Raw genomic sequence first — 24355 nt, 5'->3', positions numbered from 1 at the left:
GAAGAGGAAGGAGAGAGGGGCAGGGGATGCGGTGGGAGGAGGGCTGCCGGCTTGCTCTGAAGCTGGAGGGGGCGCGGAGGACGCGGTCAGCCTCCCCAGGCTGGGGACGAGGAAACGGGTTCTCCCCCACAGTCTCCCCAGGAAAGAACGCAGCCCTGCCAAACCTGGACTTCAGCCCACAAAGTCCTGTCTTGGACCTCGGCCTACAAAACCACAAGGTAATACATTTTTGCTGTTTTTTTTTTAATTTTTATTTTTTTATGTTTTATTTATTTCTAGGAGACAGAGAGAGAGAGAGACAGCGTGAGCAGGGGAGGGTCAGAGAGAGAGGGAGTCACAGACTGAAACAGGCTCCAGGCTCCGAGCTGGCAGTCAGCACAGAGCCCGACGCGGGGCTCGAACCCACGAACCGCGAGATCATAACCTAAGCGAAAGTCGGACGCTCAACCGACTAAGCCACCCAGGCGCCCCTCATTTTTGCTGTTTTAAGCCACTGGGTTTATGGTAAATTGTTACAGCAGCAATAAAAAACTGATACAGTTTGTCCTAGCTTAAGCTGCTGTAACAAAATACCACGGGCCGCGCAGCTTAAACAGCTTAAACGACAACACAGTGTTAGAGTTTTGGGGGCTGGGAAGCCCCAGATCAAGGTATCCGTAGATGCAGTGTCTGGTGGGAGCCTCTTCCTACGGTGCAGAATGTGCCCTCACGTGGTGGGGAGGTGTCACTGCCAAAGTCAGAGTATTTTTTAATTTTTAATGTTTATTTTTTGAGAGGGAGAGAGACAGAGAGCACTAGCGGGGGAAGTGCAGAGAGAGAGGGAGACACAGAATTAGAAAGGCTCCAGGCTCTGAGCTGTCAGCACAGAGCCCGACGCGGGACTCGAACCCACAACTTATGAGATCATGACCTGAGCCAAAGCTGGACGCTTAGCCAATTGAGCCCCCAGGTGCCCCTGGATCAACGATCTGATATGGCTCTTATATTTTCAAATTTGTAGAAGTGTGAGCACTTGCATGCTTCGAATTTTGAATGCTCCCACATCTACTGCTAATTTTAAAAGAATCTGCTATATGTATGTCTCCAAAGAGAACACCCCTCACTTTTAAAAGGAGAAAGGCCATTGCGGTGTCAAGTTTGACAAGGAAATCAGAGTAAAATGGAAGTTTTCTTGCCCCGTAAAGACCTAAATTAGTGTTGATCTCTTAATCTTGGTATCACTGAATGACATCGGTGGGGGGAGTCTTGGGAGAAAGGAAGAGGTCACTGGAAAAGTCGCTGTGGGTCCAGATAAGGGACAAAATGCAAGGGTTAAAAACAGGGAGTGTTTTGGGGGCTGAACCATGTTGGCACATCACAACACACATCACAGCCTTGGGCAGATGAGGGACACACCATTTTCATAGCTCTGTGCCTTCTCGACTGCTCTTCCTCTGCCTAGAGCTCTCTTCACCCCAGCCCCATGGCACCAGAAGAATCCCTTCTCATCCTTCCAGCTTCCACTTAAATGTCACCTCCTCCATGAAGACTTCCCTGAACACCTTCCTTGGTATTTTACAGACAGCTGTTAGCACTTTCCATTGAACATGACAAGTATTTATGTGACCCCCACTAGACTTCAACTGAGCCCCGTGAGGTCAGGATCTATATGCCCTATTCATTTTTCTCTCTCTGGTAGAGAATAAATGTTGGAAAGGGAAAGGAGGGGGAAAAAGAGCTTGTGGGGGGTTGGAAATCCAACAGAAAGGGCTTCAAGATCTGACAAGTCCTGACGTACAAGTTGGATCAAAAAGTGTCACAAGATTATACCTACCTAACTGCGTGAACTAACGATCAGTGTGTCATTCTCCTAGCGAGTCAGCACTGAGCACTCAGAGCGGGCAGTGCCAGCACGCAGGGCTGACGGCGTGCAACCTACACACTTCACACGAGGCCGTCTGCCCTCACAAAGCCCACCGCCTTCCACCTGACTGATGGCCGGCCCACCACGGATGACTTTTTATGCCCACGAGCTGTGGTTTGACTACACTGGCAAGTTCTATGCAAGAGTCCTCTGTCTCTAACAGAAAACAGAGTTTAAAACGAGAACTGAACTACAGGCTAAGAGAGGAAAGGAGGAAAGGAAAGGAAGGCAAGAGCTGTTTAACATCTGCGCTGTACCGGTCACGTTACAAGGGTTATTTTGTTTAACGGACAACAACCCTGTTGAAATAGATTTTTTTTCCTTCTTGGTGGAGAGAAACCAAAGCCCAGAGAGGCGGACTTCACGACAGAACTGGGGCTGGAACCCCTAATCACACTGGGCCAGCACAGGCTCTCTCAAAACCGTTAAATTAACATATGTGCTGGTGTTCTCTAGTTTCATTCAAGTTGTTTTAACGCCTGTAATGTACTGTTACTCCACTAGTTTAAAAAACTCCCACCGAATACTTAATGATATCATGGAAGTATAATGAACTCTTAGGTGTGATAATAGTGAGCATTATGATTTACTTTCCTGTTTTTGAAATCCTCATCTTTTAGAGAAATACACTGAAATTTTACAAATCAAATAGGATACCTGAGATTTGCTTCAAAACAATACGGGACGGCGGGGTGGAGGGTTGCATCAGACGAAGCAGGAAGTTGAGAGAGTTGAAGATGGACACGTGTACCTGCAGCTTCCTCATACCATCCTGTCTATTTCAGGATTCATTTTAAATCTCCCTCAATAAAAATTACTTTAAAACATCTCCCATTTAGGGGCGCCTGGGTGGCTTAGTCGGGTAAGCCTCCGACTTTCGCTTAGGTCATGATCTCACGGTTTGTGGGTTCGAGCCCCGCGTCGGGCTCTGTGCTGACTGCCAGCTCAGAGCCTGGAGCCCATTTCAGAGTCTGTGTCTCCCTCTCTCTCTGACTCTCCCCTGCTCACGCTGTCTCTCTCTCTCTCCTAGAAATAAATAAAAATTAAAAAAAAAATCTCCCATTTAGCGCTTTCTTCCCTTAAAACACTTTTAGTCATTTTGAAGTATGGATTTTCTGCTGTCAAACTAGTAATAATCCACACTTGAACCAATAACTAAATTCCACACACAATCTCTACTGACTCTATTTCTAAGTACTTGCGATCTTTGCTTAAAATTCCATTTTTTTAAAGTGTAATCTCTGTTTTACTATTTTCTTTCCAGAGAACAGTTGTTCTTTAATCCTTAAGGACTCAGCTCTTTACATGGGCTCTGGTGGAGGTCATGGGGCAGCACCACAGGTCTAACTCAGGTGGCGGTGTTGGGTCCTTCTATGCTTTACGAGAGCGATTCCTGACTACCTTGCTGTGGATGGCACAACTCACACAGCAATGTAGTTTCATGTACGGCCTGGGAAGCACACAGGCGTCGAAGACACCCGCTTTGGAAATGTCCATGACCCTGGCGGCCTCTACTATGTTCTGGATAATGAACTTCTTGGCTTTGACCTTGGGCATCCAAGGGGTGCAGCTGGTGCAGCAAATAAATAGGCTGCATGTGGCCGCGGCCCTTTTTGGCATGACCATATTCCTTCTTTTCTTGGTCATCATGGAAACAAGGACCTGAGAGGGCACTTGAAATACCATTTACCAGGGTCAAAACCTTCATGAGAAGAGAGGCCACAATGGCCGCATTCCTGGAGCTGTGTGCACTAGCTCACCTAATTCACCTCGCGTGACCACGGGGACACCGACATGCTTGCTTTACAGGTGAGCACACGGAGTCAGAGATGGGCTAAACGGCATGCACGGGGACAGCTGGCGGGGAAGCCTGGCCGGCGCCTGGGTGTTCTAAGTACCGGCTTGTGCTCTGAGCCTCCAGGTTCAGGCACAGGCCGTGGCTAGGTCACAACTACAGTTTTCCAGTACGGCATTCACAAAGGGATGCCTGGGAACTGAGAAAGTGTCTGCATGAGGAACGTCAAGCTGCTCCTTTCTTCTTCTATCCCGTATTCAGCAATGCACTACACACTTGCTTACAGCCAACGGCAACTGCCATTCGCTGAGTGCCAGCCACGAGTGTGTGAGAGGCTGTGCATAAACTGCTTGGCACGGGCTGTCATGGGCTCTCCCCAGAACCGGACCAGTCAGACATCACCCCCAGTCCTATTTAAGAAACATGAAAACTGAGGCCATGCAAGGTTACAAAGCCAGTAAGACGCAGAATTGGCGGCAGGGGGAGGGGCAGGGGGGGCCTGGGTGGCTCAGTTGGTTAAGCATCTGACTCTTGCTTTCAGCTTAGGTCATTCACGATCTCACAGTTCATGGGTTTGAGTCCCGTGTCGGTCTCTGCACGGACAGTGTGGAGCCTGCTTGGGATTCTGTCTCTCGTCTCCCTGCCCCTCCCCAACTCACAAATGCATACTCCCTCAAAATAAGTAAATAACCTTAAAAACAAAAAGACAGAGAACTGAGACTGATCACAGGTCTCTGTGACTCAAAGGCAAAGTCACTTATCCTGTATTAGACGGTCAAAAGACTACTAATATTTAACTTAATAAAGTTTGAAGTTTTTCTTCCCAGTAATACAAGCTGGGTTTCATGTGACAGTATTTATGTCCGTGTTGATTTTAAAAAATGTTCGTAACTACAGCAGATACAGAAAGATCTGCAAGACAAGTGACCACACAGTGCTCGTTTTAAAAGTCACCTATATGTTAAAGTAGGAATAGTCACAGATCTGAAGAGAATGTTTCCACTGGCTCAAGCCATCTCCTCCCAGGTCAGCTGCTCTGTCGTGTTCTGCAACACGACAGGCGTGGAGGTGGCAAAGCCACCTGGATGTGGACGGGAGGGCCCACAGCCACAGGCAAGGACAGAAAGATCAGCAGCACAATGGTGACCAGTTTACCCTGGGTATCAATCATCAAACAACCTCAAAACATGGCTTAAACAAACAACGAAGGCAACTTCCCCGACTGCTTTTCTTCCCTGCGTTTGAGCTCCCCTACGGCCACCTTTGGCTCGGGTCAGGTATGGGCGAAGGAGCAGACTCCGGGCAAACGGCGGCGGGTCTGGGTGCAGCAGGGCAGGCAAGAGACAGAAGGGTAAGAATCCAGGGAGCTGGCAGAGATTTTGGGTTCTGACCTCTGCTTTGCCACCCACTGCTGAAGGGGACCCTGGAACCCCACTCCATAGGCTTCAGGTGCAGGGAGACTTCAGTGGGACCAATATTCCTGACCTCAGAGGGAAGAGGAGTGACCTAACTGGTTTATGATTTGGAGAAAGGAATGAGCATGCTCAGCTCCTTCTCGCCCTTTCCTTGTTTCACATCAGACAGACAATCAGCCACCAGACAGGGGCTATTCTGACCCAAGCTCCCCCCATATTTTGCTACAAATCTAGAGCCAGGCTCCCTGTGTAGATTTTCATGTTCTGACTCCGGTATTTCGCTTTCAGGTGGCTCCAAAATTGGGCTGAGAAGAAAGGGGTGCTTTTATAGGCTCCCCTAAACTCCTAACCTTTGCCAAGTGAAATTTTGAGCAAGTTGCTTAATCTCCCTGGGCTTCACTACAAAGAGAGAGTGGTAAACATAATTTTTAAAAAACAGCAGTAGCACGAGCTAACTGCCAGCTTTTATTGGAGCATCCTACTGGCAGGCACCAATGTCAATACTGTGCATCCATTATCTCATCTGCCCCTGACAGCCCTGGGTGGGTGGGTCCCCTTACAATCCCAGGTCACAGATGAGGAGACATGAGGTATACATTCCATATACATGGTTCAAAATCAATAGGAGATTGTAACTCCCAAAGCAAGCGTCTGCTGCTTCTTTCTCCAAATCCACAAACATGACCCCGCCATCCCATCTGAGTATGGCAGATGGGTGAGGCTTGCTTTTACCACAAGTGTAGAAGGGACATTTTGAGATCAAAAGTATTCGAAGCTGAGCTGAGTTGTTCTGGTCGCCAGGTAGGGAACGGCACAAAGCTAACAGCCACGCTCTAGGATCAGCCAGGATCTGGCCTCTTCAGGAACTTGATACTTAATCAAACAAGTGATCTGAACTGCATTCTAAAACTACAAGTATTCTTCTGACCTGTTCCTTTCTTTCTCTGGACATAAACGGAGTTCATTTTTAAGTGGCTATATTTAAGTAAGACTAATTGCCCAAATCATCCAGACACTGAAATTCTCCACACCCCATCTACCATAAAAAGTGTAGTTCCTAATTCAGATGCATTTGAGAGGGAAAGAAAGATCCTCGCACCACTTGTCTGTGTACATAAAAGGTTTTATAGGAGGGACCAAACAAAACCCCAAACATCCCAGCACGTGCACTGTGACATCCTGTGAGGGGCCCTGGGTGAGCTGGGCCGCTGACCTGGATGGTTTTCCCACAAACATGCCGTTGAGCACGGAGGGGAAAGCAAGGTTGCCCAAAGCGTTTACTGTGTGAGGCGCTCATGGGAGAGATATGAAATGATACCTAAGTTGTGCACGTATACACAGAGGAAGCTAAGATCCTGCTAGTCACAATACCGATGGCTGGGTGGGGAGTGAGATTTGGAGATTCTGCTTTCTTTCTTAATACGTTTTTGTACTTTAATAGTTTTCTATAATCGAAATAATCTTTGTAATCAGACAAAAAATATTTCTAGACAAACAGGCCAATCTTCCCACATACTTCCTGACAGAGTGTACAGCGGCTCCTCATTACTGACAAATTGGGCCCGATTCCTTAAGCCCGAGGCCCTGGGTGTCCCCCTCCCTGTGGACATCTCCAGATTGGAAGGCGGCCCCCTACCCGATCCCAGTCTTTTGCCTCAAGCCCTCTGCTCAAGTGATAACACCTCCTCAAAGTCTTCTCTGCCGCTCACAGGCCAGGTCAAGGCCCCTCCTGCACATGGCTTTCTTCCAGAAACATTGCCATCTTGTGAAATGTTTTCACGTCTATGTGGCGTAAGTTCCCCGGGCACATGCCTAGCCCAAAGTGGCTCCCTAGTGACGATTCAGGATTCCGAACCTTTGACAACTCAGAGTAGGGCGGCTCATACTTCACTTTACCCACTAGATGGCGACACAAGTCTTACCGCTGTAGTAATAACCGGGACTCTAAAACACATCACCATTTTTCCCCAAGGGCTTTTAAAATTTCTCTGGTGCTTTGTTTTTTGATCCAGAATCAAAGGATTATTAAAGGTTAATTGTTCTGCGCAGGCCGAAGCTGAGATGCCATTGTTTGAAAATACGCACGTGCACTTGGATGAATCCAAGAGATGTGAAAGGAAGGCACAGGGGGCAGGCTGGGCACACGGGGAGCGCCAGGCGCCGGGGCACGGCTGCCGTCTGCCAGCCCAGGCGCAGGCCCAGCTCGGCCGCATGGGTCACCCGCAGAAGAGTCCTGCGAGGAGCCACTCCTTCCCGGGGGGGTTTGTAAATTACCCAAAGCAAGCTACACTGTAAAACAAAAAGCCTGCTACAAAACGGTGGGATATTCTCCTCAAAGGATGACTGCCTTTATCACTGCGGGGAGAGTTCAGGGCGGTCACAAGTATCCTTTGCTGGTCACAGCAGTGGTCTGACTTGCAAGCCACCCCCCCCACCCCAAGCTAGGAATTCTGTTCTGCTGGCACTCACAACACTTCCAACAAAGGTCTGATTGATTATGAAACACTAAGTACCGATTTGCATAATTTGCCTCGGCAAAAAACAACCATTGTTCAAGATTAAAGAGACTCCAGTAGGTCTCTCTGGCATATTGTAAAAAGTTCCCTGTAACACAAAATCATTATTTTTTTTTCATTCAATCAGTGGACACAGCTTGCTGTTCAGTTTAGTATGCAGCCAAAGGCACAGCCAGAACCGCTGCTGTATAAATGTTTGCCAACTACTGATAAGCTGAGATGGTTTTTCACAAGAATTGTGTTCCCAAGTTTAATTTGGAGGCCCACTAACTAAATTCTGAATCCACCCCCTTCAGTCATAATTGAAAATGCATCGATACCAATTACAGCTGAAGGTTCAGAACCAAGGCGCCTCTGGAGCCCCGTGCCCCCGCCGTGGGTCCCTGTGCCAAAAAAGAGCTCCCCACTGACCCGTCACCCACAAAGGAGCCTGGCAGTGCCACACATATTCCATGGTCCCCGGGTCCCAGCAGCTGGTCTGTTAAGAGACTGCATCCATGAACTGGCCCTTTCTTGCTTTCTTCTCTTCTTCAACAACTGTTTGGGAAGCAAGCGCCCCCAGCACTGGCCCCCTAATTTCTACTGTGTGACATCCCCCTTCAATGAATGCAGGGACTTCTGGCCACTCTCTACCCTTCCTCAAAAACTCCTGATGCTCCCTCCTCCTGCCCTCCCCGAACCACCACCCTTCCGGACCCCACTCTCTCTGGGTCCTCAAACCTCTGGCAAACTTTCATCACCTCCTCTGCCTCTGCTAACCCGGGAACCTTACTCAGGTTCCGCGCTCACACGTTGGGGCTAGACTCACCGCTCCCAGCTCCCACCGGGCGGCTTTCCTCCCCACCGCGAACACGCCCACCTAGCCTCTGCCTTCCTCCCCTATTCCAGGTGAGTGGTCCAACCCCCACCGCGGTCCCGGCTGGCACCTCCCAACCTGGAGTGTTAATTATGCAACCCCTCACATTCAACCCGGCTGGCTACTGGGTCCCTCCTGGTCCCCTTCCTGGTCCCCCAGGGAGAAGGAGCCTCTCTCTCTTGATCCCTCAAGTTAGAAAGTTTCAGCTCTTCCCTCTTTTCTACCCCACAAATTAAATTGGTCAGCCAGGCCTATCCATTCGAGTTCAACATCTGCCAAAGGAGCTGAACCACGGCCACCCTCCCCGGGCGCTCCCTGCACCCACCCCACATTCCGGACCCAAGGGCCTTGCCCAGGCGCAGCCTCCTCTTCTGCCTAGGCACTTGGGCCCCTCCTGTTCTCTCTGCCTACAGTGACTTCTTTCTCATCAATCTTCCACTCAAATGTGCTGGGCCCAGGGAGGAATCGACACAGGACTGGGGGGTTGCTCCCACGTTCTCTGCACAAAGCCTTCCTTGAGGCACGCTGCACCTGTCAGCTGGATGTTATACATGTCACATACGTTACACATGCACGTATACATACATATTTACAAACATACAAATGTTAGCTCAATAGGTAAAGTGCTCTATTCCATCAGTCTAGAAACCTCGTTAGAACACACAAGGCGATTGTGACCTACAGGAAAGTGTAATCAGTAGCTAAATAGCCTGTTCGGGGTTCTTGCTGAGAGCCAGTGCCACCCTTATGGGACTGCAGTTTCCAGAATTCAGCCTGTGTTGAGAGGATGATTAACATTTGCTGGTCTGAATTTGGTGGCCTAACATCTCATGTCAGCAACCTGAAAAGTACTGCTTCTAATAAATATTAAGTTTCTATCCCTTTAAGAAACTTAGAAATTAAAAAAAATGAAATCTTAGGTTCTCAGTGAGATAATCAAAGAACTCAGGACCTAATCCCGAACGCTTAAGAGCCCCACACAGCGCTGAACGACCCACGGAACTCAACGCAACTTTCACTTTTAAACGTCTCGGACCTCGTCAACCTCAAAACACAGCAGAAGTTTATCATGTTCTCAGCCTTCTCTCATTTCTCAGGCCCCACCTTCTCTCTACATCTCCTCGGCTTCATGATCACACCTTAATCTAAGTAAACATTTTCCTTCTCATTCTTCCGGCTCCCAAACTGCGCTCACTTGGCATTGCCGGCACATTCCCAAACTCTGCCCACTCCTGGCCCATCTGGCCTTCCTCTGTGCCTCACACATGCACCATGGTACACAGACTACAAAACAAGTGAATCTCTCTTCCTCGATTCTCAAGACCAGAAGGGCCTGGAAGACACTTACCTGCTTTGATGGTGGGGAGCTCACCGTGTCTCCGAGGTCACCCATTCCAGTCGGAACAGGACAAAGTTCTTTTTCCCTCTGAATCAGGTTCAGCTCTTGGGTTCCCCCTCCCCGCCCCCAACCTCTGTGAGTCCCTCTGAGTCTTCTGTCTTCTCTAAGCTAAACATTCTCAATCCACTCGAGTTTTCTTTGGTCTCTGAATGCCGCAACTTACGGGCCTCAAAAATCAAATGTGGTTCCCAGGACTCAATATTCTGGGAAATGCAGAGAAAGGCAGAAACATCGCCTCCCTTGTTCTAGCTTCCAGGTTTCTATTAATGCTGCCTAAGAGCATGTTCACTGTCACATCACTGAGTCAGGATGACTTAATATCTAACATTATTTCTTCCATGATTGGTACTGCTGACTTACACCTTCGCTATATTCACATTTTCCCCTGGCTTCCTGTTATTTGCCTTTCTGCCCATTCTGCCATTAAAGACACTTATAATTAAAAATAACTTTAAAAATGGGATGAAAATAGGGCTGGAAAAGCATGGAATTATAGTCCCCTCCATGTGGACAATGAGGTCAACTGGTCACAGATGGCCCCACAGTCCAAATCCTCAGGCCATTAAAAAAACAAAAGGTTCCCCTACAAAATATCCTGGAGACCTTGTGAGGTACCTTCTGAAAGCAGGTCTTCTCCTCACCTACCTGCCTGGCAACTGACACTAATGAGCCTGGGGGGGTGGGGACAGGTATGGCTCCTGCTTCACGAGCCTGTGCTGGTTAATCATCACTACTTTCTTCTCTGTGTGCCTGGAAACCTTTCTTTTATTTGTTCCCCTGACAAATACGTAAGACCCAGAACAGTCCAGCCATAGTAAGAAAGGAGGTAATAAAGAAGAGACCAGGGGCACGTTGGTGGCTCTGTCAGTTGAGCATCTGACTTGGGCTCAGGTCATGATCTCACGGTTCGTGGGTTCGAGACCCGTATCGGGCTCTGTGCTGACAGCTCAAAGCTTCAGATTCTGTGTCTCCTTCTCTCTCTGACCCTCTCCTGCTCACGCTCTCTCTCTCTCTCTCTCTCAGAAATAAATAAAAAAACAGTAAAAAAAAAAACAAAAAACGAATAGAGGAGGGGTTCCAACCCAAGGTCCCTACATGGCTTCACACTGCTTTTCAGGCCCCTCCAAACCCTGTCTGGTACAGAGATTATGCGTAAAGCATGTATTCAGGGACTATGTGTGCAGAGATGGTGTTCTGTGTGTACAGAAACTGTGTGTGTAGAGATTACACGTGTAGAGATTGTGTTTAGTGTGTGCAGAGCGCATGTGTGCAGAGTGCGTGTGTGCAGAAACTGTGCATGCAGTGCAGAGACCGTGTGCTCAGAAACCATGCGTGCAGAGACCATGTGCAGAGACCGTGTGCTGAGCCGGTGTATGCAGAGACGGTGTGTGCAGAGTGCGTGGTGTGCAGAGACTGTGTGTGCAGTGCAGAGACCGTGTGTGCAGAATGCATGTGCAGAGACGGTGTGTGCATATACTGTGTACAGACAGTGAGTGCAGAGTGTGTGCAGAGACCATATGCAGAGACAAGTGTGTGCACAGTGTGTGCAGGTGTGTGTGAGCGTACGTGGGTGCTGCGTTGCTCCCAGTCCTGGTAAATCACACACAGACTCTACAGATGTGAGTTCCGAGCCAGCTCTGACACGGGCAGGGTACAGTCTTGTTCCAGTTACGTAATGTCTCCAGCCTTCACCACTGTACAAATGAGAGAATGACCCTGCAGGCGACCACAAGCCACTGGGGAAAGTGATGTCCATGCAGGGTCTGACGCTGTGCCTGGCACACAGCACCTGCCCGAACATTCTAAGTTTCCTTCTCCTGCTTCCCCTTCATCCCTGTTCAAGCCTCACCCATGAGGTCAGGTCGGTGAGACCGGGGACCACCATGGGGCAGCGAAGGGAAGGGGAGCTGTAGAGGCCTGGGCCACACTAAATGGCTGTGTCCTCCCACAAAGCCGCAGCACCGAGCGGCACGGAGAGCTGCAGAGTCAGAAGAACAAGCCTGGATCTGGCACAAGCCCAGCAGAGTCGGAGGACTAGAAATGAGCACTTCCTGGGCGCCTGCTCTATGCCAGGCCCTAGGCTCAGAGCTCGATATGCACGTACTAACTTACTTAACCCTCACACCACCCCTCTGGGGGACTGCCCCCGTGAAGGAGAAGGAAACTGAGGCCAGAGAGAGGCTGAACACACTGCTCACGGCTCCACAGCAGGTCACTGACATAGCACAATGTGGTCCCAGGCAGTGTGGCCGCAGAGCCAGTGTGAACTGCCTCCACCGGCTGGCGGCCCCCACAGCCTCCAAAGTCAGGAGCAAAGGCAGGCGAGGGCACAGGGCGGTGGCAGAGGCAACCTGACCCAGCTCAGTTCCACGACAGCAGGGCCTCTGGAAAAGCTTTCTGGAAAGCAGCTTAGGGACAGTGCACCTGGGCACAACCTGCCCGGGAAAAGGGCTGCACTTGGACTCATGCGGCTGTCCGCGGGACTCTGGCCCCCTCCACAGCAGAGCCGCACCGTATGTCAAGCCTAACACTAGAGTACAAGGTGAAAAGCACACGCAACCTATAGGACACGGAAGGGCAGCCCGGGTTCCCACACGCCCTCTCCAACAAGTCCCCCAGAGTCTTCAGCCGCGCTTCAGCGGAAGCGACTGCTTTGAGCTTCTGAGCCATGAAGAGAACGCAAACGCGTATTCCTAGCTGCTAGCATCACAGGTGGTGAGCGAGACACTTACTAGAAGCGGCCAGGTGCCGGGACAGCGATCGGCCAGCCCCCTCCCCTCAGCCTCAACAGCCCCAGGGAGTGGACAACGGGCACTGCTGAACCTTCCCGCAGGTTCTGTCTCTGCGGGATGCGCCTCCAGCACCCCTCCCCTGCGTCCCGCGCCCCAACACACTCTCCTCTGTATCCTTTCCCCTTTTCCTCAGTGCAGGTGCTCTCTTCCAAAGAGCTGTCCTGGGTCCGCCACGTTCACACCTGCACCCACAGACAGCCCGTCCCCATTCTGCTCCTCTGGAGAAAACAGGTGCTTCTGAGCAGGTGTGCTGGATGGGCAGGTGGGGGACCCGCTGCCAGGCCAGGCCTAGGACCTCAGGGTCACTGTCCTGGGCCTCAGTTCCTCACCCACACGCTGCAAAGGTTAGACAAGAACGTCTTTTTGACTCAAACACTAAACTAACTTTTGGTGCTTGATCAACTTCAAAGTTTCTTAGGACCAAAGCCTGCTGCCTTCTTTTCAATCCTTTTATGCTTTCCTGGGAGCTCAGCATGAGTCTAAGGATATATGTACTTTGGATCCTCTTTTATTAAGGTTTTCTGGCTCAGGGCAACTCAGCTATAGAACCTTGGGAAGTCTGGTCATAAGAAATTAGAAATATTTATAATTGTTCAAGAAGATGTATGTAAAATAGAAAAAAAAAAGAGGTAATAACTGACTTGTACATACCATAAATGTTGTGGGGTAAATTTGCAACAAAAGTAGTACCTACTATTATGCCAAGAAGAGCTAAGGGCTCTGTGCAAAGGCAGCCACTTGATCCTCCATCAGCACCCTAGAAGGGAGGGGCCACTATTATTCCCTTTCTAGATGGGAGGGACTAAATAACAGGCTCGAGGGGCGCCTGGGTGGCTCAGTCAGTTAAGCATCCGACTTCAGCTCAGGTCACGATCTCAAGGCTCTTGAGTTCAAGCTCCACATCAGGCTCTGTGCTGACAGCTTGGAGCGTGGAGCCTTCTCCAGGATTCTGTGTCTCCCTCTCTCTCTCCAAATAAACAAACATTAAACATTTATAAATAAACAAATAAATAAATAATAAAGGACTCAAGGTCTTCCCCGTAAGTGGAAGAGTGATATTCCTAACTTCTGGCTCTTACTATTCTCTTCAGAACTTTGACAAGAGGAAAACACACTCCACTTATATTTTAGTTCCTCAAATTAAAACCTCAACCCTATCTCTAAAATTGTTTATGTAGTTTACAAAGCAAATAGTGTAAAATTCAAATTTGAGTTTCATGTGCTGGGGGGGGGTGGATATAGTCCTAACTTCTGAGCTGCCTTCCAGAAAGGATCTTTACCTTTCTTAAGGGCACAGATGCCTTGGAGACTCTGACAAAAGCTCCGTATCTGATCTCTTCCCTAAAGAAAATAAATATTCCCACAGATACAAAAAGATTTTCTGCTTACCATTTGAGAGTCAGAGGCTCGTGGCTCACGGGAACTGGGGTGAAGAAGCCCTGATGCTAAAACCCGGTTCAGCAGACAGACACCAGCACAGGAGGCCACAAGCTCTCGGCAGACCTCACGTGCGGAAGGAAGCATTCCAGCTCGGCGCCCAGAGACAGCGCCCGGCAGCCTGCGGGCCATCAGCACGGGAACACTAACGCTCACAGCAAGGCATGGGAGGAGGCGGCAGGGGCCCCAGGGCCTGCAGGCTGGGGGAGAGAGCCCGGGCACGACAGCCACCCGCATGTCTGCCTTACACGTGTAGAAGGGCAGGGACGGAACCAACCCTCGTCATCAGCGTTGTGAATATTTAGTATTTACTCTGCACTGGGCGCTGTGTGAAGCCTGTGCATTTGTTTAACAGATGAAAACAGCTGAGGAAACTGAGGCACAGAGTTGTCAAGGAACCCACCCAAGGTCAAGTTGAAAAGCCAAGGTCCGTGTCCCAAAAGACACTCCAAAGCCTATGCTCTTCAATTTGCCAGCCTGCGCCCCCAAACTTGGGCCCTTTGATGTGAACGCCGAGCTGAAGGCCCAGCGGAGCGCTGCCAGGCAGCCCTTTGCCACCCGCCACACACCAAACTCACTGAAATGAAGCGGTTGAGTTCGTTTATCAGCTCCTTCAAAAGCCTGTGCTAAATGTCTTCTAGTCCGTGCTAGAAAATACTAAGCACATAAAACACATTTCCACTCCGCTGCCGTACACTCCCCAGCCCAGGAACACCTTCGCTCCTTCTGGTGGTGGACATGAAGAGACTTGTGTAAAAGGGTGTGCCCAAGAGGGACTGTGTCAGGTTCATTCGGGATTCCCAAAGCCTGGCAAGGTTCCTAGCTCCACAAGTGTCTGCTGAGTGAATGACTATTTTATCAAGAATGCATCATTCTAAAATACACATTAAGGAACAGCTATTCCTAAAACAGGTGGTTATGACGTAGTAAAAGTTTTTAAAAACTACGGAGTTTCCCGACATGGCTTCTACACAAGGGCACACCTCCCATGTAACAAGCAGCCAAGCATTGTGCACAGCTGGTAATCAATGCAACCCTCCCCGCTTAAGGTGAACATCAGGTGTGCGGCCACAAACAGGACCAGACCGAAGGTAGATTCTTACCACCAGACCGAAGGTAGATTCTTACCATGCACTCAAAAACAGAAAATGCTGCCCTACTGACACTTTTAAAATGATCTTTTTATTTGAATTATAACATCAACCATAAGAAGAAAATGTTTGCGAAGATGACAAGGACCGGCACATACCCCTACAGAAGTGGGAAGGCCGCACATAAAACTGACATGTCACAAGCTGCTTCCACGCTCATTCTCCTGGGTTCCTTGCCCTGGATAGGAATTAGGGGCCGGGAACACCACAAACCCCCTCGTGTGCAAGCAGGGGGCACAGACTGGTTAGTTCTCTCAATCTTCCCCCCATCGCAGCAAGTACCGTTCCCGTCCACCGGGTGGTGCCCTGCACCGCACTGTTCTTCCACCAACAGGACAGTACATCAAAATGACAACAGCCTGGTTTTGAGATGATTTGTCTCTTGAGGATATACATTTGGTTTAAGTTTCCACTGCAGAGTTAAAGTTCTTAAGATAGGTCATGCAGATCAATTGCTCCTGTAATCTGAAACTCAAAAGAGCAAGTAATATCTAAACAAGGGGAAGGGGTGGCCCTGAGCTTATAAGGTTCTCTGAAAGCCAGGAGACAGTCAGCCTGGCTACTTCTAATCTCATCATCAAAACTGTTACCTTGTCTAGGTTCTGCTTCACATCAGCAGGGAGAAGAGTGAAATCGATGATGGGCCGTACAAAGAGAGAACATACATTCAACGTCCATACCACCTGATAGATGCTGATAATTTACATTCAACAGAAAACACTGCTTGATAATACTCAAGCCCCAAAAGTATAAGTGCTTTGCTTTACTAAAGCATATATTTTTCTCTGTCGGCAAAAAAAGCAAAGGACTCAGTGTGCCTTTTTATCGTGAAGGTCTGAGAAAGACGGCTTGGTAACAAGATACCAGCCTTTCCTCCAAAGTCATCTTTCAACTGAGTGAATGGGAATAAAATGCCGGCCTCAAGCAGGAATACGAATGTTCAAATTCCCAGCAAAGTCCAGGCCCTGTTTCGTCATTCCCTGTCCTCCAAGAAAATACAACTTCCTTTCCTTCATTATGATCTTCTTTGGAGGAATAAGGCAAGAAACTTAACATACTTCTGCATATGTGCAAAAAAAAAACCCGGCAGAAACTATTATTCAAGGAATAAGTTACAAAACATTCCAACATCCTCTGCTTGGAAAAAAAAAAGAAAAGAAAAGAAGATTGGTTTCTTGGATTCAGAACAAACCGAAATATTGCTAACTGCTAAGTTTTGTTAAGTAGGGACTAGCCTGATAAAAACTGATTCTTATGTACGTGTTCAAAATAGCATAAAATAATTAGTTCCTAGTAAATCATTTGCTAGAGAAAAATCTGTGTAGAAAAATAAACTAGAAAAGTAATGGTTAGATCCTGAGCCGTATATTACAGATCTTGATTTTGAGAATCAAATCATTTCCCTTCATCCTACTTTTAGGATGTACTGTTTTACTCAGACACAAAAGTATTTGAGTCTAAGTATTATATTCAGAACTCAGTTTGAATGCTTTAAAAGTAAAACCAGTATATACAACTAAAATCTCTCTTAATGGTTTTTATCGTTAGGTAAAACATCTGAAAACACCACATATATATAAAAATTTCCTTTCTTATCATAGAAACAAATTTCAGAGAAAGCCATGTGTCAATTTGTAAGCAATAAAATTGTCAGCAAAATGTAACACTAACTGTCCACCCAAACACATATATACATACTTTTAAGGGACACATGCAGCAGTGTCGGGAAGAAAGGAAATTAAAATTTTACAATGTTCAAGAAATCCTTCAAAAACTCTACGGTATATGTTAGTCAGTATCTGATAATAACTATTTCAAAAGTCGCCTGAATACTTAGTAAAGTGATATCTTTCTACACTTACAGTATCTCATTACACTAAGAAGTGAACAGATTTCCCTAAGAACTGGAGTGTAAGCAACCAAAATTAAAATATCAATTTGCAGTTGTGAGGTTAATGCCATAACAAGGTGATTTAAAATGAATTTTAGATTAAGGTTTTTAAATGTTATTTTTTATTTATACTCTATCATTGTGGTCTATTTCAATAATTAAACCAAGTGAAGATTTTTGCCTCCTTGCAAAATTAAGAATCCCACTATCTGCTAAAATTTAATGCTTATTTTGTAAAAAATTGTTTACATTTTCCTGTCAAGTACACATTTTTTTAAAAATGGAATCTATAAATAAATATGTAATTTCTGTGCCTGCAGTTGGAAAAGAGGCACTCTTTGGGATTCCTACAGCAATCACTAAGGCTCTTAAAAGAATTGTAAAACTTCATCCTTGTTGAAAAATTCATATTTAACACTTATTTTCAATTACAGCCAAAGTCTTTGTTCCAGATCCACAGAAATGGACACCCCTCTCTCCGCAGTGTGTCTTAGAAGAAAACATGATTAAATGTCACATCTGACTTTCACAGATCCTCAATTTGCTTCTTGCATGTTTATTATCAAACTCTAATCATGACTTTCACAAACTTATTTATACTTTCACACAAACTTCCAAAGTTTTCCCAACTTAAATAAAAACCCACAAAAACTGTGGGAAATGTTTCGCTTGAAAGATAAAAGTAAACTGGTCCAAATGTACATTTGCAATAATCAGTGTTTACTTTCGTTGCCCACTCAGCTTACAGCGCTTTCAGTATCTGCATTCGACTTAATTTTCTCGTCTCTTAAAAAAAAAAAAGAGGGAAAGTAGTTTTCTTTCTCCCCCGTTTTGCTCTCAAAATATAAACTCATTTAATGCAAAGCATTCCTGAATCAGGCATGTTTTAAACTACAAGCATATCTGGTCTCAACAGCATTCATATTACATACAAAATGCCATTTCTTTCAAAACTTCAGTCTGAATATTTTGTAAATCTAATTTTACTTTTCCTAATAAACAGAAGACGTTTTACTATGCAAGTCCCAATTACAATTTTAGTAAGTGAAAATAGTAAAACAAAAACAAAAACAAAAACCCCCTGATACTACAGTGCTAAGGTAGGAAAGAGGGTACGCATGAATTCATTTACTTAAAAAGTTGGGGATTTCTTCCACAGATTTTGCACTACATTCATTAAAACATGACATACCGTTAGCCTGGGAACAATTTGTCAGTTAACAGTTATCTACTGAGAGAGGAAGTATACTCTGAGTAAGTAAAACACCAGAAATCATTTATGCTGCCCTTGTTCAGAGCTGCTTAGAAAACTGGGCTATGTACTTTTAAAATAATCATTAAAAACAGTCTGAAGGGTAACTGTGATATAGTTAACCCACAGCCAACTAATGCCCTCTAATTCTAGAGAAAGAAATTTGTCTCCCAAAGGGGATCTAAGACACCCATATTTGTAATACAGTAATATGTGTTAAAGGTAATAAAACGATAAAAAAATATTTTCTAATAGAAGGAATATATTTTAAAGTTTGTAAGACTGGCAACAGAAAAGATTTTTTTACTACTACTAAAAAAGAAAAGTCTCCTGACAAGAGATTCTGGGTTTGAGGTATGTCACACCCCAGTTCCCAGGCCACGAATCCTAGTTCATTTTTTAAAATGAGGTCTATTTCCTGTAATTTTAGATATTTTAGAGTACAATTATTTTACATTTTTATGATGCCTTTGGGGTATCATTACAAATATTTTTATGTGTTTAAACTTAGGAAAGTAAAATTAAGTAATAGCTTCTCTTAAAAGGAGCTGTCAACTCTCTCCTGAACAAAAATCTTTGTTTTAAAGCAATCTAGAGATTTATATCCCTAGTAACCATAGAAATTAATCTTAAGCTTGAGAAAAAAAATTGCATAAAATGCTTATTTAATTAAAATCAGAGCTCTGCTCTTTAGAAATAAGGACCCTCTTTTGAACAGAAAGAACTCTCTCTACAGAGTGGAATTGTTTTAACTCAAGGTAGCATTCTTTGTGATAAATTAATCAAACACATGTTTAATTGACTCTTGGATTTGTGTGCATACAAAGTTAAACACTTTGTTGGAAAGGATTTGCTCAGGGAAAACACTCCCGGAAAACTTCTGGTAAGAAAGGAAAGTGAAACACACAGGACCCAACCCGTATTTATACGTTATCTAAGTGTGGGTATAAAAAAGAGCAGAGAATTTAATAGGAACAATGAGGAGCATCACTCCCAGCAGAACTCACTTTGTTTCCACTAGGAACCTGGAACTATTATTCACTGTGCTATTCTTAATAGGAAGACCCACCAACACATCAGAGCTCAGACTGCATCCCTATTCACTTCACTTTCTATTTCCCGCACTAAAACACAGACATATTCTGAATTCTCCTTTCCCCCTCTGACTGCAAAGTTTAGCTCAGATTTAGAAACCAGTGGGGGACGTCTGGGGAGGGGGCAGTGTTCCCCCCAGCAACTCTCTTCCCCTGCAGCCTGAAAGGACTGTGCCTCTGAGGGATGGTCAAGAGGAGCCCCTCAAACATTTGTAAGACGTCAAAACTTTCAGGACTTATGAAACTCAGGTTCCAAAGAAATCTGGTGAACTTTCACGAGATCAATTTCACAGCTTCAGGATTTTTGCTGCATAATGAATATTCTTAAAAGTTAAGCCACGTTCTGTTTCCACTATACTTCTTAAAACACGCTAATTTGGACTCTCCACTTTGGAAAAGTGAGATAAACATAAAAAATGTTAAGAGCTTAGTGTAGAATCAGAAAACAAAGATAGTGATGTCAAAAAAACCCCAAATATTAAAGATTTGTAAAGTGCTCATACAGTATATCATAAACACCAAGTGCAAAACTACAAACAAGTCTTGGACAAGGTCTGAAGAGGTGCTTCTCCATGGGAATTTTGGCACTGCTAAACATGCTAAACAGTTATCTTTCCTAAGAAACCCACTTTTTAAGAAAAGACACAGGCATTTACTCCCACGCTGTCCAGAGCTAATTTACAGTCCTCCAAAGGAAAAATTCCCCGAGCATTTAAGAGAATCAAGACATCTTCTACATGGGGCAGAAAATAATGAGGAATTATAAACGGTAAGAACAGGAAGTCCCCACTGTATATGACACCAGAGTGTGTTCACCTTGGTGACTCTGAAAACTCTTTCGGGGGTGGGGGAGCGGGGGCTGCTCTGGGCTGGGCAGGGGAGATGGGGCACAGGACAGGCACAGAAATCAGGAATTGTGATTTTGATATCAGAAAATGAAACACCTTACCATCTTCACTGCAGACTGCACACCTCCCCAGCAACTAGGCCCCAAATTAGACATACATGCTACGTGTCAATGAATTAATTCACTTTTCATTCACATTCTAGTAATCGACAAGGACAGAAATCTAAAAATCTATTCTAGGGGCGCCTGAATGGCTCAGTCTGTTGAGCATCCGACTTCGGCTCAGGTCATGAACTCATGGTTCATAGGTTCAAGCCCCGTGCTGGTGCTGACGGCTAGCTCAGAGCCTGGAGCCTGTTTCAGATTCTGTGTGTCCCTCTCTCTCTGACCCTCCCCTGCACATGCTGTCTCTCACTCTCTCTCTCAGCAATAAAAACATTTAAAAAAATTTTTTAAATAAAATCTATCAGTAGAAAACAGTTTAGTTTTAAAATATCTCAAAGCATAATGCCGTTCTGAAGCTTTAACAATATGATGTTTAGCAGAAACAAAATGCCAGTGTCTACTTGAGGTAGAGTTGCAACAGCTTCCTTGCCCCTCTGCTTTTAACTGCATACACGCAAGATCTTAGGAGGCAACAACACGATTTCCACAGAAAACACAAGAACTGGAAACAGGGTTCATGGGCTTTGAGCCACTGTTTGTTGGTATGTTTGTTCTTGGCTCTTCTCCTGTAGGAAAAATTGACAAGGTAAACATACTCTTTCTCCTACTTCCTTAACCCCATGTCCCACGGTAGCGTCCTTTAGGACTTTACCTAACAGGCAAAAACCTTGCCTACTCTGGGCCTGCACTGCTATCTTGAAAAGCTACAGAACGTGGACTGAAGTGATCAAGTAAAAGTAGCAAGAACTGAGGCCCTAGGAAGTATCTGCTAACCACCTGCTGGTACACGGCACAGAATGAGTGTTCCAGGCAAAGCGTGCATCTGGGCTCATACTGCGCTTCTGCTCAAGACACTTCAAGTCACTTCTTCATGCCTCATTTCCTTGCTTTGTAAAAGGACGAGATTGCATTCCCTGATTCCTAAGGCCCATCTGAGCTCCAGAAATTCCATGACTTTTTGTATATGACTGAAAACGCAAGTGTATTTTCAAGCAATCTTTCCTATCTCGGTTTTATGGGTAACTAGAATTTAATTTACAACAGAAAGAAAAGACCATTCATTTCCGACAACCTACTACATGACACACAATACTCCGTATTTTCACGTATCACTGTCTTCACAACAACATTACCACCTTTCCCATTTTATGGGTGAGAAAACTAAGGCTCGGATAAGCCCGAGATGCAAAATGACATCTGCCCAATTCACTATCCATGCCCTCTCCACACACGGGCTGTCCCCTGACGCAGAGTAAGGGATACGGACCACCCGCCGAGAAGCTGCGGATCCGGCGCCGTGAGCGGGAGACACGGTGCCCGGCCGGACGCACGCAGGCAGGAAGCGCCCCGCGTCCGTGCGCCCCACCCCGGTCCGTGCGGGCCCCCCCGTCCGTGCGCCCCCCCGTCCGTGCGCCCCCCCGGTCCGTGCGGGCCCCCCCGTCCGTGCGCCCCACCCCGGTCCGTGCGGGCCCCCCCGTCCGTGCGCCCCCCCCCCCGGGCCGGGCGGGCCCCCCCGGCCGTGCGCCCGCCCCCCCGGTCCGTGCGGGCCCCCCCGTCCGTGCCCCCCCCCCACCGGTCCGTGCGGGCCCCCCCCGTCCGTGCGCCCCCCCCGTCCGTGCGCCCCCCCCGTCCGTGCGCCCCACCCCGGTCCGTGCGCCCCACCCCGGTCCGTGCGGCCCCCCCGTCCGTGGCCCCCCAGCGTCCAGGGCGAAACCACGAAGCGGTACGTCCCTAACTGCGCACGTCACTCAACACCCTACGTCTGCCGTGAAATCGGGGAGGAAGGGGTCGGGTGGACTGGACAAACAGGGAGGGCGTGGGCCCTGGGACCCGGGAAGCAGGAGAAGGGGGTAAAATATACTTCTGCCTCCCCTGGCCCTCTCTAGAAGCTTCCAGACGGTTTCAAAGTAGAAGCAGGGCTGACCGCCCCCGAGGACGAGGGCACAGGGAAGGGGCCTCTGGAGTGCGTCACTAGCTCTGTGGCTGTTTCCCAAATACTTAACCTATCTTTGCCTCAGTTTCTCCATTTGTAAAATGGGAAAAAATAGTAATCATTGGGTGTGGGAAGATGAAATGGGTTTTTTCCACAAAGGGCTCAGAAAATCGCCGGGCACACAACACGCGCTACGCAAGCGGCGGCAGGCCTCGAACGCGTAAACGGCCTTCTGCGAGAGCCCGCGTTCGCTTACACACGTGACACAAGACGACGGCTCCTCTTCCTGCGCTCCTTCCTCCCCATGTAGTTAACTGTATCTAAATGCAAAGAGTAAGTGGTAACGTTCTCCCCCGCCCCTGTGTGAATTTACGAGAAGGAAAAAAATACTGCTACAGTACACTGTTAGGGACAACGATCTGTTGACTACGACGAGGAAGCGGTTTTTTACGGAGGGTCTCGGTACCCGAGTGGGAAGAAGTAGAAGTTAAACGGGAGCGATGCAAGAGTTCAAACTGAAAGACAGCCCGGGGGACCTGAGACCTGCCCAAATCGGAACGAGAGCCTCTGTGACCATCAGATTACATCACTTTAAAAAATCCTATAGTTGAATTAAAATTTTTTTTTAGTCTTTATTTTCAAGAGGAAGAGAGACAGAGCGTGAGCAGGGGAGGGGCAGAGAGAGGGAGACACAGAATCCGAAGCAGCTCCAAACTCCGAGCTGTCAGCACAGAGCCCGACGCGAGGCTCGAACCCAGGAACCATGAGATCATGACCTGAGCCGAAGCCAACCGACTGAGCCACCCAGGTGCCCGAAATACATTTCTTTAAGTGTCCCTTCATCAAAATCCCTGTCATATAGGCGCGTTCAAAACCAAGATCTCTCCCCTCTTTTTCTTTCCTTTATTCTTTACATTCCTAAGAGAAAGGTAAAGCAAATAACGTATGGTCTTCAATTTCGCAAAATGAAGAAAGTGAGAGTCCGAGGGCCTGCCCAAGGCCACCGCCGAGGTGAACCCCGATTTCTGAAGCAGGAGCCCCGGCGGTGAGACCAGGGGAAACGCAGAGAGGCCTGGGCGGCGAGGTGAAGCGGAGTCCAAACCCTGATGGAGCCTCTCCCGTCGCGGTCACCCCTCGCCCCGCCCCCCGTGTCAGAACCCGGCTGGGGCGACCCCGTGGCCGCCGCTCCCACGTCAGCCACGGGAGGGAGGCCTCGGTGCGGAGGCCGCGGCGCTGCTCCCTGCCTCCCCCCGAACTCGGCCCGCCGCCCCGCGCAGCCCCGCCCGTGCCCGGCCTCACTGCTGCCCCGTGCCGGCTCTCCGACCCGCGGTCCACGCCGCCACGCCGCCCGCCGCGCCAGCCCCAGCTCGTGCGGAGGAGGAGCGGCCGGGCCCGGGAGCGGGGTGCCACTGCAGGGCGGGCGGCCGGGGGCTCACTGCGCCTCACACGAGCGGGCAGAGACGCCGACCTCCTCTCTGCCCCCGTCCAGGCTACGTGGCCCTGGGCGTGGGTTCTGGGACTGAAAAAGCACAACCAGCAGCCACAGGTGCTGTGTGCAGACGGTGGCCCTGTAAGTCTGCAGCACTCAGGGCGTGCAGAGGACACACGCACGGAGGGCGTGCGAGGCAGGGACCTCCACGCCCGTGCCCCTGGCAGCAGGTCGGCAGAAGGTTCCCTCGCCCGCCAGGCACCGCAGCCTGCGTCTGCGCGCGCTTCGCGGAGCGCCCGGCCGGCCTGAGAACTGGCTTCTTCGTGTCTCACACAGCAGTGAGCTCCATCAACCCGGCGCGGCAAGCGGCGTGGCCCCTGGGCACTGCGGCTGGGCCTGCCGCCCGGCTCCAGACCCAGGCTGGCCGCAGGAGTGGATAACCACAGACCCGCAGGCTCCACGGGGGGGGGGGGGGGGGGG

At 48.1% G+C, this 24355-nt stretch overlaps 1 protein-coding gene and 1 pseudogene across 3 annotated transcripts in view; both read right to left on the bottom strand.

Annotated features, from left to right (window-relative positions):
• The window catches only part of STX18 (syntaxin 18), a 123409-nt gene that overhangs the window by 52203 nt on the left and 46851 nt on the right, over nt 1-24355 (bottom strand). The window contains exon 1 of one of the 3 annotated variants that reach the window (XM_039248974.1): nt 6750-6840. The exons of the other annotated variants lie outside the window; for them this stretch is intronic. The gene's annotated coding sequence lies outside the window, so the exon portion shown is untranslated. Of the gene's footprint in view, nt 1-6749; nt 6841-24355 lie in introns of those variants that run through there. 3 annotated transcript variants of the gene reach the window in all.
• LOC120242991 lies at nt 3205-3550 on the bottom strand (annotated as a pseudogene).

This window comes from Hyaena hyaena, unplaced genomic scaffold (assembly GCF_003009895.1).
Source record: "Hyaena hyaena isolate Hyena2069 unplaced genomic scaffold, ASM300989v1 scaffold_328, whole genome shotgun sequence".
NCBI lineage: Eukaryota > Metazoa > Chordata > Mammalia > Carnivora > Hyaenidae > Hyaena > Hyaena hyaena.
The sequence above is the reverse complement of the archived record's forward strand: the minus strand, read 5'-3'. Positions and strand labels throughout refer to the sequence as shown.